This window comes from Peromyscus maniculatus, chromosome 6 (genome assembly GCF_049852395.1).
Source record: "Peromyscus maniculatus bairdii isolate BWxNUB_F1_BW_parent chromosome 6, HU_Pman_BW_mat_3.1, whole genome shotgun sequence".
Classification (NCBI taxonomy): domain Eukaryota; kingdom Metazoa; phylum Chordata; class Mammalia; order Rodentia; family Cricetidae; genus Peromyscus; species Peromyscus maniculatus.
Genome location: NC_134857.1, coordinates 20,104,689 through 20,122,466, shown reverse-complemented (window position 1 = coordinate 20,122,466; position 17,778 = coordinate 20,104,689). Strand labels below are relative to the sequence as shown.

Below are 17,778 nucleotides of genomic sequence, written 5' to 3'. Positions count from 1 at the left end.
GATCTCTGTTAGTTTAAGGCCACACTGGGAACAGAGCCAAGTATGGTGGCACAAGTCTTTAATCTGAGCACTAGCTGGCCATAGAGGTCTGGAGGTGTGTACAATCAGACAGGAAGTGACAGAGCTGGGCAGAAGGAGGAAGTAAGATGGCAGGGCACAGAAAGGTATATTGGCGTGAGTATACAGGAAGTAGCTCTCTCTTGGGCTGAAGATTTCCTGGTGGTTAGAACTTGTGGCTGGCTTCTTCCATTCTTCTGATCTTTCAGCTTTCACCCCAATATCCGGCTCTGGGTTGTTGTTTTTTATTAATAAGACCATTTAGTAATTCGTGTTACACCTGTTCTCTCTCTCTCTCTCTCTCTCTCTCTCTCTCTCTCTCTCTCTCTCTCTCTTAAAGAGAAACATAGGAGAGGGAGAGGAGAAGCAGGGGGAGGGACTAGGAGGAGTGAAGGGAGGGGAAACTGTGGTCAGAATGCAATGTATGAGGGAAGAATGAAAGTTAAAAAGTGTGTGGGGGGGGTGTCAGCAATACTCCAGATAATGAAAGGAATAAAAATTGGGATTTTAAAACGTCTGTGTAAGTTAAGTAGAGCGTCAAAGTTTCTGCCAACTGGCAATGGATATCTAGTGCATTACAAACAAATTTGTTTATACAGCTCTGTGTAATAGAACTTTCCATGAGTATAGATACGTCCTGCACTTACATTGTCACTAACTGCATGTGTGTAGTGAGCACCAAGGAACTGAACCTTCCATACTTAATTGTAACTGACATATCTATACATTTCAATACCCACATGTGCCCAATGTCTTCTATCTATATGGTATAAGTCTATAGATTTTATATCTATATGGTATAAGTCTATAGATTTTAAGACAATAAATGTGATTCTTCGTTCCTCCCTATTAATTAGGCTTTCCCTGGTTATTGTTAGTCATAAATTGGTAAGAGTTTTAAAGAGATGTGAGTTTTGCAGATTTATGCAAATTCTTTCTATACATTGGCATTATGCCTACAGCATAGGATGGAACTTTGGGGATTACAGGAAACTAAGGCCCTGGTTGTTAGTGCTAGGAGTAGAAGAGCACCATGTGAAGTAAGTTTGATTTATTAACCTAATACTTAAATGTTTAAAAAGCTAAAATGATTGAAGTATGACATCTATTTTTGGTTATTCTATATCAAAATGCCATTTTGGAAGTTTTGCCCCCAATATAAAAATGGTAGATACTGAATACTTTTGAAACAAACAAGATAGGCAGGTTCTGTTAGTTATTTAGCTGCGTTGTGTTCTTACCCTACAAGGAAATGTCACGAAACACAACAGAATCTGCTTATAAGAGTTTTATTAGAGATAAAGGGATAGAGAGTGTTCAGGCCTGTGGGAGAGACAAGTGCATGGAGAAGAAGGAACCAGGAACATGGTGCTCTGCTTTAAAAAAGGCTGGGGGCTTGGCCAGGTCACGTCACTACTCCACGCGTGTGTGTAGATCACATGGTCATGTTGCACGCTTACGTGGCCATGAAACAGCACGGATCCTGGTTACGTGAGACGCCTTGACCTGTAAATGGCTATCTTGACCTGGAACTGGTTAGGTGGAGGTGTCCAGGTCCGAAGGGTATCCTGGTTACGAGAGACACCCTGACCCGGAAATGCCTATCCTGACCTTGAATTGGCTAGGCGGAAGTGTCCGCCTGGTATATGCGACCGTGGGGGCATGTTGTGAACCCTTCAGGTTCTAATATCACTTTCAGCAGGATTTCCCCTAGAGTAGCCATCTGCTTACTGCCATTGAGAGGCTATGGGCTACAGAGCAGGAAGTACTCCTGTGCAGTGCATCTTGCCTCTCAAGCCTGGTGGTGCAGCCTGTCATCCCAGCTGTACAGGGGAGGCCAGAAAAGAGGATCCTATGTTGAAGGGGTACCTAAATAAATTCATGTGACTGTGTCTGTTTCAAAATAAAAAACAAAAGGAAGAGTTAGAGGTTTGGCAATTGCCTAGCTTATTCAAGGCCCTGGGTTCAAGATCCAGAATTTAAAAAAAAAAAAAAATGGATCTAGTCTTACCATTTTCCTAACTGATGTTTGAAGTATTTTATTACAACTGTTTCTAAAGCTGATTTTTTTTTAAATTTAAAATATGCAAAGCCCAGACCTCCAAGCTTTTCTACACTTTAAAACACACAAACAAGCGCACACATCAAAATAAAAAAACAAAAACAAACCCTAAAAATACCCAGTGACAGAACCCTGTAAAATGTAACTATTTTTTTTAAATCACCAAAATTAAAGCAATTTTATATAGCTTCCTCACACCACTACTCTGGAGTGCCCTAGAAAAAGTGTCCGACTTGCCTGTCAGGCTGAAACAGAGTTACCTGTAGTATTTATCTGCTCACCTAGCACCTACCTAGTCTCAACTTCAGTAGAAGAGAATTACAACACCCAGAGTCACTTTTTCTTTTCCTGAAGAGAATGAAGAGCTGAGGGCTTGCTCAATGAAGGTTTCTTACCCCTGCTAGTCAGGAACATCAAAAATTCCTGTCATGAAAATTATCACAGAAGCTCATGAGGGATGGGTTGAAACTTTGAAAAAGCCCCAGGCCCCTTTGTTGCTCTCTGGAGATGGACACCGAGTGTGAGTTTGTGGCCCTCACATCTATTACAGGGTTAAACTGCACCAGGCTCCAGGGACCCCTCTGACTGGATGTTACTTTTTCACTTATGTTGTCACTGGAGTAAAGGAGAAGTTTTCAGGAATGAGACAAACAGGTTTTCTGAAGGGAAGCAGGTCAAATGTAAAGGTCTATAATCTAGTGGAAAGTGGCAACATACATTGCTGAAGAGAAGTCACTGGTTGATCTTGACAAACTTTACAAGAATGCAGCTCAGAGAAATCACTTGTGGACAGAAAGGGTCTTTGCTAGGGAGTTGTGTATGTCTCACATGATTTGTCATCAGTATAAGTGAATATAGCTCAGCAATTCTCACACTATATACATTTAACATTACATAAATGCATATATTCTTTTTTTGAGATTATAATTACAACATTTTTCTTTTCCCTTTCTCCCTCCAAACCCTATCATATTCCCTTCCCACTCTCCTCCAAATTCATGGCCTCTTTTCAGTTATATTCCTAAATATAACCTGCTCAGTCTACATAATGTTATTTGTATGTATGTTTTCAGGACTATTTAGCACTGGACAACCAATTGGTGTGCTCTTCCACAGGGAAGACCACCTTTCCCACTCCCAGCTTTTCTCATTTGCCTATAGTTCTTTCTGTAGAGTGGTGGTATGATAGGCTTCCCCCACTCCAGTCTGACATGTTCATTGGTGTCATCTTTGTACAGGTCATGGTTGGGCAATCACGTCGGTGAAACTTCATGGGTATAGCTTCCGATGTTACTCTGGCTCTTACAGTGTTTCTTCCCCATCTTCTGCAATGTTACCTGAGCTTTAGGTATGGGGGTGTTTTGTAGATGTATTCATTGGGACTGGGCTCACAGCTCTGAAATGCATATTTTCTTAATCTGCATATTCAAGAGAAAGGAGTGAGACTGGCATTTTAGTTTTTTATTTCTCTGTTTCTTTCACAGAGCAAGTGTATGTGTGGTGTGTGTGTGTATGTGTATACATGTGTGTGAGTGTGACTGTGTGTGCGTGTCTTCTTATGCTACTCTTACTATTAAAGATTAGGGCAAAAGACTGACAGATACAATGTTGAAGCTGTAAGACCTTTTCCTGGCCTCTGGGATGGTTGCAATGACTTACTCAGATTAAATCATAAGCTATTTTATGTCGATCTATCCTATATTCAATCAGGAAGAAAAAACTTAAAATGATTCATAAATGTGGTCAGGTTTCTATTAATTTACATAATAATTATTAACATTACATAATAAGAATGTTTTTTGGAAGAATAAAACCACCATTGAGACTTTGAGGACATACTTTTCCTTATGTAGAGGTAGGAAGCTCTAAGTGACTGTCACGGGACTCTCATATTCTTTTTGCTTTATGTTCAGCATCCTTCCAAATATCCAAACACTGCAGAAGGAGAAAAAAATGTTTCATGGTAAAACAATGTAATCTTATTCTAAATGCTCTCTGGAGACACAGACTCTAAGTTAAAAAAACATGGTAAAAGATGGAGTTTTACTTTTAAATCCATAGTTAAATTTGGCTAAATGATTTCTTTTTTTATTTTTAGCTCAAAGTTTTTACCAGTGGTATCAAAACATAATTTTAAAATAGCCCTGTAATAATTGAAGAGATGGCTCAGTGGTTAATGGCACTGGCTGCTCTTGTACAGGACCCAGGTTCATTTCCCAGCCCACATGATGGCTCACAACCATCTGTAACTCCAGTTCCAGGGGATCCGATGCCCTCTCTGGGTGCTGTGAACACTGCATGCACATGGTATACAGACATGTATGCTGGCAAAACACCCATAGATAGAAAATAATAAATTAAAAAATTATTTTAAAAAATAGCCCTGTAAAAAATATTTTTCTGTTTTACTTCATGCAAGTTGTAACTTCAGGTAGTATAAATGTTGTTATAGAGAAATTTAAAATAAAAATTAATGTCTCCTTACTCTATCTCATTTTGTCTCTGGATTTACCTTCTTTAGGTCATTAAACTTGCAATCTCTTGCTTATTCTTCTAGTACTTTAAAAAGTATAGTAATCTAAATCAGGATAAATCTAAAACAGCCTCACTGGGCAAACTGTATATTCTTAGTTTCTTTATAAGTATTTACAAGTTCACCTCTATAAAGTTTCCAACAAAAGTTTGATGTTGAAAATTTAGATTTCATGAAATCTTTTTTTCTGAGTCCATTGTTTGACTGGATTGGCATTTTTTTAACTTGGAAATAACTGGAGGTTGCTTTCACTTTCTTGATATTTTCAGATAGTTTTCTTCTACTGGTTTGCTCTGCTATCACCTTTGCTTAGTTTTAATTGAGCTGTGCCCAGTTTCTTGTATTAGAAAGCTCATGCCACACCACAGAAACTAATATTTTGTATGTTAAATAGCTTCCTTGGGTTTTTCAGGAACTTGCTTATACTACTTTTCACTATATAACCATCTATTTTGATTGCTCTTGAATGCCATTGCATACGTGTGGAGGTCACATGATAACTTTTAGGTTCTACCACGTGAGTCTAGGTTGTCAAACTCAAGTGATCAGGCTTGGTGGCAAGTGCTTTTTATTAGCTTTTTAGAGCTATCTAGCCAGTCCACAAATGTTAATTAATTAATACTAATTAATTAATATTTTTTACTGTTGAAACATTTTAAAAATAGGATTATTTGAACTTTAAGAGTTCTTAAGGGGATAACTCACAGTCAAGTTAAATATTACATACATATATTGTGTCACTCTTAACACAGTGTTGTAATATGAAAGAATCTTGGCATTTACAAATATTATCAAATGATATTTCCCATAAGGTGGGTTCTCCTATAAAATACTAAGATAATAAAGGCTGTGGACTCTACCAAACTTCCAAAAAACAAAGTATATTTTCCATAAAGTGGGTTCTCTTATAAAATACTAAGATAATAAAGGCTGTGGACACTACCAAACTTCCAGAAAAGAAAGTATATTTCCCATAAGGTGGGTTCTCCTACAAAATACTGATTGTGGAATGTCTTTCATGCTGCGAATATGTGTTACAAGGCAGCTTAAAGGCAGCCGGGAAATTCAAAGAGAGAGACAGGAAGAAGGAAAGAGGAGACACCAGCAAGCCACCCAAGGAGCAACAGGTAATGGGACTCAGGTAAAGCCACGGAACATGTGGTGATACATAGATTAATCGTTATGGGCTAATTTAAGATATAAGAACTAGCTGGCAAGAAACTTGAGCCATAGGCCATGGTTATGTGCTGTGGGATGGTCTGTATGTCAAATTACTCTGATTGGTCAATAAATTAAACACCGATTGGCCAGTGGCTAGGCAGGAAGTATAGGCGGGACTAACAGAGAGGAGAAAAAAAAGAACAGGAAGGCGGAAGGAGTCACTACCAGCTGCCACCAGGACAAGCAGCATGTGAAGATGCCGGGAAGCCACGAGCCATGTGGCAAGGTATAGATTTATGGAAATGGATTAATTTAAGATATAAGAACAGTTAGCAAGAAGCCTGCCACAGCCATACACTTTGTAAGCCATATAAGTCTCTGTGTTTACTTGGTTGGGTCTGAGCGGCTGTGGGACTGGCGAGTGACAGAGATTTGTCCTGACTGTGGGCAAGGCAGGAAAACTCTAGCTACAGTTATGCAGTTATAATTAATATAAGCCTCTGTGTGTTTACTTGGGGGATGTAAATGGGAGAGATTTGTTGAGACTCAGGAAATCTTCCGACTACAAAATACTAAGGCTGTGGGCTCTACCAAACTTAAAGAAAACAAAGTATAGAAGGTTCAGCAGTAGTACTATTCTTCAGGTGGTGGTTGCCTAAAACTAAAATTCTGGTGATTTCTGCTGAGGGAACACAGTCACTTCCTGGCAGGTCTTTCCAAAGTTTACATAGCAACAGGAATGAAGAATTTTTGTCAAAGAGCTGTAGACTCTCACACGGTTTGTCATCAGTACACAGATGGACATACTTTAGTAACTCAGGGTAAATGGCAAGTGAGAAAGATAAAAACAAAATGAGGAATTACTAAAGGCACATAGAGAAGACAGACAAAATTCAGATCTGAAATTAATAATATTCAAAAGCTTCACAGGTTTTTTTTTGTATTTTTCTTAGTCTTTCTTTTATTCAGACATTTAAAAATAAAATCAGTGATTTTGGTCATAAGCCATTAAAAACATGACTCAGTTCCTTCCACTAGAACACCAAGAACCCAACTCAGAGCCTAATAGGCCTTGGATAAGAATCAATAAGACATATAGAAACAGAATGGTGCTTGTGATTTATATTTTGTATACTGCTTTATTCACTTATGATTATCTTCTCATTAAATATTATAGTGGTTTGAATGAGAATGGCCTCTGTAGGCTCACACATTGCTTGGTCCCTAATTGGTAGAACTGTTTGGAGAAGGATTAAGAGGTGTGGCCTTGTTGGAGGAGATGTGCCACTGGGTGTGGGCTCTGACATTTCAAAAGTTCGTGCCAGACCTAGTCAATCTCTCTGCTTCCAACTTGGGTATACAACATAGGCTCTCAACAACTGCTCCTGAGCCGTGTCTCCCTGTGGGCTGCTGTGCTCCCCACCATGATGGCCTTTGACTCACTTAAAACTGTAACCAAGCCCCCATTTAAATGCTTTCTAAGTTGCCTTGGTTATGTTGTCTCTTCCCAGCAACCGAAAAGTAACTAAGACATTAAATCATATGCGATATATATTTATATAAAATATATTATAACTACTTCCATTTCCATTATATGGCTCATTATTGAGGCTGCTCAGTACAGTTGACAGGACTTTTCTTTGCAGACCAAAGGCAGGGACCCATTCAAGCAGTCATGATGGAAACACATGGAAGTTTTTTCCACTCCAGATAAAGAGACAGTAATTAGTTTTGAGCAGGTAAAGGGCCAGGGGACATCATGGCATGATATGTCTCATGTACAGTGACATCACTTGAATGGAGAGACAGTTATTGACTCTAGGTTAATGGAATGCTCCTGTCCTAGAGAAACACCACATTGGTTTAGAAGCATGTAATAACACATTCGAGTTTAATAATAAAAAGAATTTGAGTCAAAAATAAAGAAAAGTAAGATGAAATTATTTTGAGTGTATGACACTTGCTGGAAGAATCACTTCTTCATAAATTTATTTTCAACCTGTTTGGGGTAAAGAAACTTGCTATAGGTTGTGTTCACCAATGTTCACAAATTGGGCTTAGTGAGTCCAGTAGGACTCTAAATGGCCAAAGGGGATGGTCCTTGGTACTTTCTCATTTTGTTAACACTATAGAAACTTTGTTTGTTGTCCACAGACTCTCCTTGGTGCTATTTCCCTTCCCGGTCATCCTACAGAGCACAATGGTGCTCTAACCTTTAACTTGACTGTTACATACCTCTGAGGGATTCCAGAATGCTAAAGTCCCAGATCCAAGTGGCTGCTAATGTTTATCTTTGAGAAAATTGTGACTGATTAAGGTGGAGGGCACACCTCTCCTCAGTAATGACCTCAAAAAACCTAGGTTCAGTTTAGTCTTTTGACAATCACCAGGGAGCCGATTTCCAAATGAGAAACTTTTGGGCAAGTCCATCTGAAAGTTTCCAAAAAATCTGCATGTACTGAGATGAAGAATTCAGAGACTGAATCACTGTAGAAGTCATGAGCTTAAAATAATGCATCTTTTGCTTGAGGGTCTGTAGTCAACTATGGCTTATTTATTTATTACAAAACCATGCTTAAGGTAAATGAGCATTTATAGGAAGAGTTAAAATAAGCAATTGCTAATTTAAGTTGGCATAGTGAACAATTTATGCTACTTGCCCAAGAGGCTACTTTGTAACATTAGCATCCTAAAAGTTAAATAAAAAATTTTAGTTGAGATAACAAAAAGTGTCTAAACTATGCCATCATTTATTTTCCTTTTATAGTTTTAGAACATTTTCTTAGTTGCCCAGGGTGATCTTCAATTATCAGATGGAAGGAATCTTCCTGTCTCTATTTTCCATGTAGCTAAGCTAGACATGTGGTAGAGGGAACACCTACCATTTCTTTGCAAAAAGCCAGACTAAGGTAAACTGGTGTACACACATTCCCCCACCTGACCCATATATTCAAACCAATGAGTTTGAATGAGCTGTCCTAATTTTAGTATTTTTTCCAGATAAAACTAGAATTCTTCATCAGTGTATTTACAGTCACATGTTTTAAATAAAATAAAGCAGATCTTGTAGTTTTCTTTTTCTAAATAAGTAAAATAGCATGTGATTTTAAATTTTAACTTTCAATTTTCAAATATTTAGCTTTCATTAAAACATAAGTAGCCTAGAGTAGAGAATTGACTGTGGGTTGAAGCTAAGAGCAAGGTTTGGGATTAGAAACATTCTGTTTAAATTTTGACTTTATCAGTTATTACACTTAGGAGAGCTATTTATCTTATTTTCAGTATTCCAGATAGTAAAATGAGAACAAATTAGAGATTATCTCATAGAGTTTTTGTGAAGATTAAGTAAAGGTCAACACCAGCTCAGTTAATTTTAGTTTTATCAAAATATGAATTTACTTCTGTGAAAAATGATGTCAGGATTTTGTTGAGGAGTCCATTAAATTCATAGATAATTTTATCCTTATTTGCTATTGGTGGGAGTATGAACTGATACAGACATTATATAAACCAGTGTGGTAGTTTCTCAAAACACCAAAATTAGAAATGTCATATGACCCAACCATTCTACTCCTGAGCATATAATCCAAAAGACCAAAATCCCACTACAGAGACATTTGCTCATCCATGCTTGTTGCTGCCTTATTTGCAATATCCAGGAAATGGAATCAGTCTAGATATGCATCAAAAGACAAATGAATAATAAAATACAATTCATAGACACAACGAGATTGCAGTTTCTCTCCTCTTTCCTGGGCCAAGGGTCTCTCCAGATATGCCAGCCCCTGCATCAGCTGGCACCAGCTCTAAGGATGCCAACCTCCAACTGAGGATGCCAACTGGGATGGATGTACCCCTACCTCCAGAGAAATGACAGATATGATGGCTCCTACACTCCTGAAGCACACATCCTTCAATTCACTGCCAGTACCATCTCTCCAGGCTCAAGTGGGCACTTGACCAGCAACTGGAACCTGTTCACCCTTGCCTCTTCTGTATAACCAGAGCATTTCCCTGTTCCATTTTTAATTCTGGCAATTATCACTCTACCCATGGCTAGCACAGCTCTTAGGACCAATGACAACTATCTATTTTTACTCCTAGCAACCTCAAGGACCAGATGCCTGACATCTTCATGCCAGAAAGTTCCACGATGACAGCTAACAATACTTCTTCACTCATGCCTCCCACCATATGTAACTCCTGGGTCACCCCCTCCCCACTTTACCCCTTTCCAACTTGAAGTAGCCTCAAGAATTCAGCATCTTTGTTCCCCTACTTGCTCTCATAACTCACCTCTTTTTATAATAATCAAAATGGAGAAATGTTAATATTCTGATTCCACCCCTTGGTGCCACCCTGTGTACTGATGTAAAAATCTCTTCTTAAAGAAAAAAACTCTGTCCCTTTTCTCTCTCTCTCTCCTTTCCCTCCACTCCCATGAGGTGTGCACCCCTCAATCTCCTCTCTCTCTTTTTCTCTCTCTCTTTCTTTCTTCCTATCTTCTCTCCATCTCTCTATTATAATAAACTATTTCCTCATGGATGTAGCATCTGGGTTGTGAATGTCCACAACCCAGTGGAGTGGGTCGCCTGCCAGCTCACTGTTACAACTGCCCAGCATGCCAGCATGTTTCCCTGCATGCTTGGGATAACATTGGGAGCACCCACATAATAAATCATAACAGCGTTAATAATACATTGCTCTGGTTCCTGTTACTGAAGGAGTGGATGTCTTAGGAGATGTGGAAAGAAGCAGTGGTTATGACAAAAGTGGTGAGAACTGCACAACACAGTCACAGTGCACATTCAGTCTGGCCTGAAAGATAGAACAAAAGAAGTGGTGGTTTTCAAAAACTTTCCTTCCTAAATATATTCTTCATTTGCCTGACAACTGTATTGGGCAATAATCACTCTTCCTTAATGTGTCATCTTGTCATCTGATCTATATATTCTCTTTGCAAGAATCTGGTACCACTGATAGATAGATCTCACATGCATAACTCTTCATTTGTATAAAGCAGAGAAGAGGAATTTTGATTAGTACAAAATGAGGAAACATAAATCAGCATGCAAGGCCCATTAGCAGTCACGAACTGTTTAAGAGCACACAACCATATTCATCTTCTAGCTAGTCACTGATACGTAAACAAATTGATCTAAAGAAGATTTTCAACAGTAAAGATCAAGATATATTTTATGTACACAAAATGGATGACAAATCATAAAGAAGTTGACCCAAACTGAAGAATTATTAATTCTGTAATTTAAAATTTGAATACATTGCCAGTAGAACCTTGAGCTAAAAAGAAACACTGCAGCTGGAGCAGCCTTGCACTCACTGCTTCTCTTCTTCACAACCTCAGTGCTTTAAAAGTCAGACTGGGCAAGGAACTGAACATTTTCTTGCATATGGGAAGAATGCTTCAATAGTACCAGCAGATTCTAGATATCTACTTTGACTCAAGGTGCTGCCCTCAAGACAGCTATTTTATTTTTGAAGTATTTAGATGTAAGCTTCTAAAAAAAATTCTTAATTTACTAGTTTGCCTTAGAAACTCTTTGGCCTACTGAGGAACTGAGCAAACCAAACCAAAGCAAAAGTAAAAACTTCTAAATTTACCTACAAAAATAATCTAAAATAAGGCAATCACACAACATTTTTATTTAGTTTTCATATAAAAAGGAACTTTCCCCACTTATGAACATCTGCTATGAAAAGAAAAAGTGAAAGATCAGACAACATTTAATTTTAATACAACAATATCCACTTGGCATACCCACAAACCACAAGTGTTCTAAACTCACTTTGTTTTCTTTTTTCCAACTGTCAAACATGACATTAACGAAATAACGCTTCAATGAAATATCTGGAATGTTTATGGTTCTTTATGTTTTCCCCATAACAGAATTATGTATTTTAGAACAATAGTAAGCTAGTTGTAGTCATTTGTCAAATTGAATACTACTTTAAATTTCTGTAGACACTAATGTGTTAAAGTGGTGTTAGATAGTAATTCATTAAAAAGTTGTTTTTAAGGAGCTGAAATTCAGACCATAAATGTAATGGAAACTCTACATATAGGTAAATCTAGGATAGAAATCAAACACAGCTTACTTTTGTTTATAAAAGCTTTAGTGTGAAAAACAGGCCATCTCACCCAATGACTTCAGTTAATTTTTAAAGAATACTCTTCAAACTATTTTGAAGAAAAATGATAATGCTTTCCAGCAGTGAGGAATTGAAAAGCCAATGTATCCAGTTTGCAAAATAACATGGGATTAAAACATTCCTAAAGGGCTAGCGGAGGGACACTTGGATCTCCCTTGGAAGGGGAAATAGAATAGATTTCATGGGTGAACTGGAGACCCGGTGGGGATAGTAACAGGAGGGATCATGTGGGGTGGTTATAAGAAGAGACAAATAGAAAAGGAGGGCATTTTGGGGTGAGGTAGAAACCTCATGCAATGTGTATTCCCAGGAATCTACAAGGGTGACCCTAGGTAAGACTCCTAGCAATAGGAGATATACAATCTGAACTGGCCACCTCCTGTGACCAGGCAAGACTTCCAGTGAAAGGATTGGGACTCCAACCCAGCCACAAAACCTTCAACCTACAATTTGTTCTGCTTACAAGATGTGCTGGCTAAAGGTGGAGCAGAAATTGTGGGAGGGGTCAAACAATGACTGGTGCAGCCTGAGACCCATGCCATGAGAGGGAGCCCACCCCTGACACTGCCTGCATGGCCAGGACCCAGTGGCTGGATAGCCCAGAGACCTAGGATAGAACCAAACACTACTGGAAAAAAAAAAGTCAGTGTAATGATGCCTAATGAGATTCTACTACATTCATAGATTGTACCTTGCCCAACTGTCATCAGAGAAGTTTCATCCAGCAACTGATGGAAGCAGATGCAGAGAACCACAGCCAAACATTAGGCAGAGCTTGGGGGAATCCTGAGAAGGAGCCAGAGGGGTCAAGGACACAGTAAGAAAACCCACAGAATTAACTAACCTGGGTTCACAGAGGCTCAAAGAGACTGATCCAAGAACCAGGAAGCCTGCAAGACTGACCTAGGCCCTCTGCATATATGTGACAATTGTGTAGCTTAACAGTGGGAGGAGGGGCTGTCTCTGACTCTGTTGCCTGCTTCTGGGACCCTTTCCTCCTACCAAGTTGCCTAGTTTAGCCTTAGTAGGAGAGATGGTACCTATTTTCATTGCAATTTGTTATACCATGTTGGGTTGATGCCTGCCCTTTTCTGAATAGAAACAAAGGAGTGGATGGGGATGGGGGGATGGGAGGCAGGCAGAGGGAATGTGGGGGAGAGTGGCTGGGAGGAGAGGAGGGAGGGGAAACTGTGGTTGGGAATGTAAATAATAATAATAATGATAATAATAATAACAATAAATCATTAAAAATAATAAAACACTTCTAAACTGATCTTCAATATTTTCATTGTGTTTATTGTTTTGCCTCATTGTATGCCTTAAAGTCAGCTTTTTAATTTTGGCAATATTTAGACTTAAAATTTTAAGTTACTAGTTTGCTTGGGAAATTCTTTGATATTCAGCAGGAAAAGGACTAGATTCAGTGGTAAATATGAGGCCTAGAAACAGGAGTCTGTACCCGGCAGCCAAAACATGTAAATGAAGGAGGAATTACATCTCTGTTCATAGTATAGGCTTGGAAGTAAAATATAACCCCTCTAGGCTGTTTTCTTGAAAAGTACACGGTGAGAGGGCAGAGGAGACTCCTGGGTGGCAGTTAAACAGTGCTTCAGATTCCTGGCAAGTAGCAGATTAACCATCCCTTTTTCTATTGTCCCTCAAACTCAACACAGATAATCGTTACTGCTATTCACTGTTCATAGCAGCAACAGGGTGGTGATCCCCGGCTGCACAATGCACATGAGCACAGAAATATAGCTTGACTCCAAACTAGAAAGGCAAAGTGAGAAAGCTGCATGATTCATAAATAAGCATATTCTTTAAACATTGATCCAGAGTAAGACAGAGGAAAGTCTAATAACTGCCAGAGCAACAGTGACAGAATGGCACTCTAGAATCTGGAGTTTAGATAGTAAAATAGCAAATCTTCCCCAGAGCAGACAATCCCCGAGTTGGGAGTTCTTGAGGAACTTACTCACTTTTAAGTGAGCAGAACTAGAAATCAAGACACCATGAGAGGATCAAAGAATGATGCAGTCAGGGAAAAAATGAGTCCACAGGTTGCAGATTTGAAACTTACAGTCATGAAACTTTAGCCAATGTTGACACTTCCACATTTGGGTGACTACCTGGACTATAAACTGCATTATAGGAACTGCCATTCATAAATTAGGGACGGACCATTTATAACCATCACCAGAAAACTGAGTCTTTATCCAGAACAGGTAACATAGCAACAGAACTAGACAGTTTTGAAGACTCCAAATATGGGCTGCCTACCAGGGTAATTATTTCACACTTTAATTTTTTTAAACAAAAATTAAAAATAAAAAGCATCAAGGCTTTGAGCTTATTTTCTTGCCTTTTTTTTTTTTTTTTTTTTTTTTTTTGGTTTTTCGAGACAGGGGTTCTCTGTGTAGCTTTGTGCCTTTCCTGGAACTCACTTGGTAGCCCAGGCTGGCCTCGAACTCACAGAGATCTGCTTGGCTCTGCCTCCTGAGTGCTGGGATTAAAGGCGTGCGCCACCACTGCCCGGCGCCTATTTGTTTTTTTAAGACAGAGCAGGAAGACTTGGCATTTGCTGTGTAGTCAAGTTCGGTCTTCAACTCCTAATCCTCTGCCTGCATCATCTGAGTGTTGGGATGAGAGGTAGCGACACTAAGCCTTGCTAAGAGAATTTATAACAAAAGAGACCCTAAGAGCAGAGAAATGGGTCAGTTGCTGAAAAGCACCTTTCATGCCACACAGCTAGTTCAGAGGAAGTCTCCATTCTCTACTCCCTTTGCTTCCCTGCTGAGACAGGGCATTTATAGCTAGGGAAACACTATGGCATGTATGGCAAGTTTTTTTTTTTTTTTTTGATGTTGTTTTATTTGCTTGTTTGTTTGTTTGTTTTAACCCCAGGAAATGGGAGGAAAATTAACACCTTCATTTAGGAGCCTCCAGAGGCAACTACTAGGAGAATCATTTGGGGGCTGAAGTATCTTCTAAAGGTAACACAAGTGGCTCAAGGTTGTAATGTGGGGGTGGAGAGGCTTCTTGCCTCCCTCACAGTTACTTTGTCTTCCTGAAATTAAACTAAACATGATCAACTATGATTACAGGGCACAGTAGGGATGTGTGGCTTATGGGATGTTGACACTCAATGAGGGGATAGTAAACAAGGAGTCAGTATTCAGCTCTCTGATGCTTGTCCAAAAACAGTAAGACAAGAAAGGCTTTGGGGAAGATTGGCAGGAGTCTAGAGACAAAGAAGTAAAAAACGGGATGCTAGATGAAGAGGAATGGAGGGCCCAGAAACAGGGACCTTGGCTAAAATCCAACCTCAATTGCAGATGTGCAAAGGTCAAGGCTGCAGCAGTTGGAGTTAGTGCCTGTGCTTCTGCACCTCTGTTACATCAGTGAATCAAAGGACTTCCCGAAACACTTCAAAGTGACTAATTTTGTACCAAGTACCTCCAGGGTCTGATACCAAGGACCCAATTGTAGTGTTTACAGAGAGCTAGGAAAGAGGAGAAGCATATCCGGGAAGTAGGGGACTAGGACGAAGCTCCCCTTAACTTTACCTAAAAGTGGCATAACTTTCACATGACACCCCAGTGTCCACACAAGCTTCAGGTTACAGTTTAGACTCACTAGGGTGGAGGAGAAATTTGCTGGTTTGCTTTTTGAACATTAAAATTTGGAGTAAGCTTCAGAGTAACCCACACCGATCCCTGAAGCCTCTCATCTGTTCTGGGGACGTGACCAGTTCTGGGAAGGGCGCTTTCAGGACCCTTGCAATCAAGTCGCCTCCCACCCGCTATCTTCCCGAGTTGGCAAGGACATCTGCGGTACTCACCTGCTCTGTGTCCAGCTCCCGGCTTTTCTCACGCCTCCTAGCTCCTCCCCATCCACCTTCAGCGATGGCTGCGAGCTGTGTGCAGTCCTGTCCGGTCTCTGTCACTGCTGCTGCCTGGGATCCAGGTTGCCTGCAGCTGGAATCCAAGCTGAGACAAATATAGCAAAGGGGCGTTGCCGCTGAGTTCCAGGGCTGCCTTCCCTCCTAGCCCGCCCTTAGTAAAGACCCTTCCGGCCCCTCCCTTGGTAGATTCTGACCAAGGGAAGGATGACGCCACTGTCCCTCAGAGTCACCCACCAGATGCAGACTCACCTGGGCTGAAACCCAGCATCCCCTAGAGAGGGTCTTGAAGAGGAAGGAAGTTGGGTGGGCTCAAACAACATTATTAACGGCAGAGATAAACATCCTTTCTTTTCTTTTGTTTCCTTGTTTCTTTTGTTCTCCACACCTGCTCCCTTCTTTCTAAGTTGAAAAAAAAAAAACTTTCAAGGAAGAATCAGGGCACTTCCTTGTCTTTTATGGTACTAAATCAAATTTTGACAATGCCGCTGTGGGTCATAGATGGCATGGATTAATTCCAAGGTTGCACAAAATAAAAGGGCAGATTTTCATCTATTTATGAAACTCGTTGAGTTTTATTCATTAAAATTATTGTTATGAAAGTACTGAAAAGTCAATAATGTCATACTTAATATTTGAATGACCATTGATTTTGTGCCTAAGATTAGGAACAACACAAGGACCCTTGGTCTCTCAACTTGTACCCAATCTTGTACTCAGGTAAAAGAAATTATAAATGTCCACAAACAAAAAAGAAACTCAAGACTTTACTATTTGTAGTTGACACGATTTTGTGTTTAAAAAAACCTAAGGTAACAAACAAACTATCAAAGCTAATAAAGAGTTGAACAAAGTGTCTTAATATGCAACCAATATAGAAAAACCTTTTCTATTTTAAACACTAACAATGAACAATCAAAAAATAAAATTGGGTGTGGTAAACTCGGGTTTGTAATTTTAGCATTCAGAATGCTGACTCCAAGCATATGCAAGTACAAGCTTGAGGCCAGCCTGTACTGCATCATGAGTTCCAGACCAGCCTAGTCTACAGAGTGTAACTCTGTCTCAACCCCACTTCCCCCAAAATGAAATTAAGGCAACAATTTCATTTACCATTAGTCAAGAGAATAAGAATATTTAGGAATAAACTTTTTCTTTTTCTAGTGAGAATGAGCCTAATGTGTAGAGTGGACTTGAATGTATGGGCATTTGTAAGCAGAAATAAGAAGAGAAATACATTGCACTAGGCTAGAAGTGAAACACAAGGGATACATAAAAATGACATCAATTGGTGCTAGAAACAGTGTCAAAAGAGAGTAAAAGTAAAGAATTTCAGAAGGGATCAGGCAGCAGTGGCGCACGCCTTTAATCCCAGCACTTGGGAGGCAGATCCAGGTGGATCTCTGCGAATTTGAAACCAGTCTGGTCTACAGAGAGAGATCCAGGACAGGCACCAAAGCTACACAGAAAAGCCCTGTCTCAAAAAACAAACAAACAAAACAAACAAAAACAAACAACCAAACAGCCAAACAAAAAAACAAAAAAGAATTACAGAAGGCACTCAAAGGCTGGAAGAAGGGTGTATTAAGCTAATTAGGAGAGGCAGCTGCTGGAGTTTATATATTTAAGGCTTGCACCAATATCTCCATGACTAACTTTGTGTGTGTGTAAGAATTGTTGTTGGTGATGTGTGTGTGTGTGTGGTGTAGTGTGATAGGTGAGTTAGTGTGTATGTGATATAGTAGGTGATGTGTATGTTATATGATGTTGTAGGTTGACATGCTGTGATATGTGTGTATGATGTGAGCATTGTGCATGGTGTGTGTGTGTGTGTGTGTGTGTGTGTGTGTGAGAGAGAGAGAGAGAGAGAGAGAGAGAGAGAGAGAGAGAGAA

At 39.6% G+C, this 17,778-nt stretch overlaps 1 protein-coding gene across 1 annotated transcript in view; it reads right to left on the bottom strand.

Moving 5' to 3' along the window:
• Nucleotides 1–15,957, bottom strand: part of Agtr1 (angiotensin II receptor type 1) — a 50,838-nt gene extending 34,881 nt beyond the window's left edge. Inside the window, exon 1 of the mRNA XM_006993810.4 lies at nucleotides 15,826–15,957. The gene's annotated coding sequence lies outside the window, so the exon portion shown is untranslated. The remainder of the gene's footprint in view (nucleotides 1–15,825) is intronic.
• Nucleotides 15,958–17,778: the final 1,821 nt, after the last annotated feature.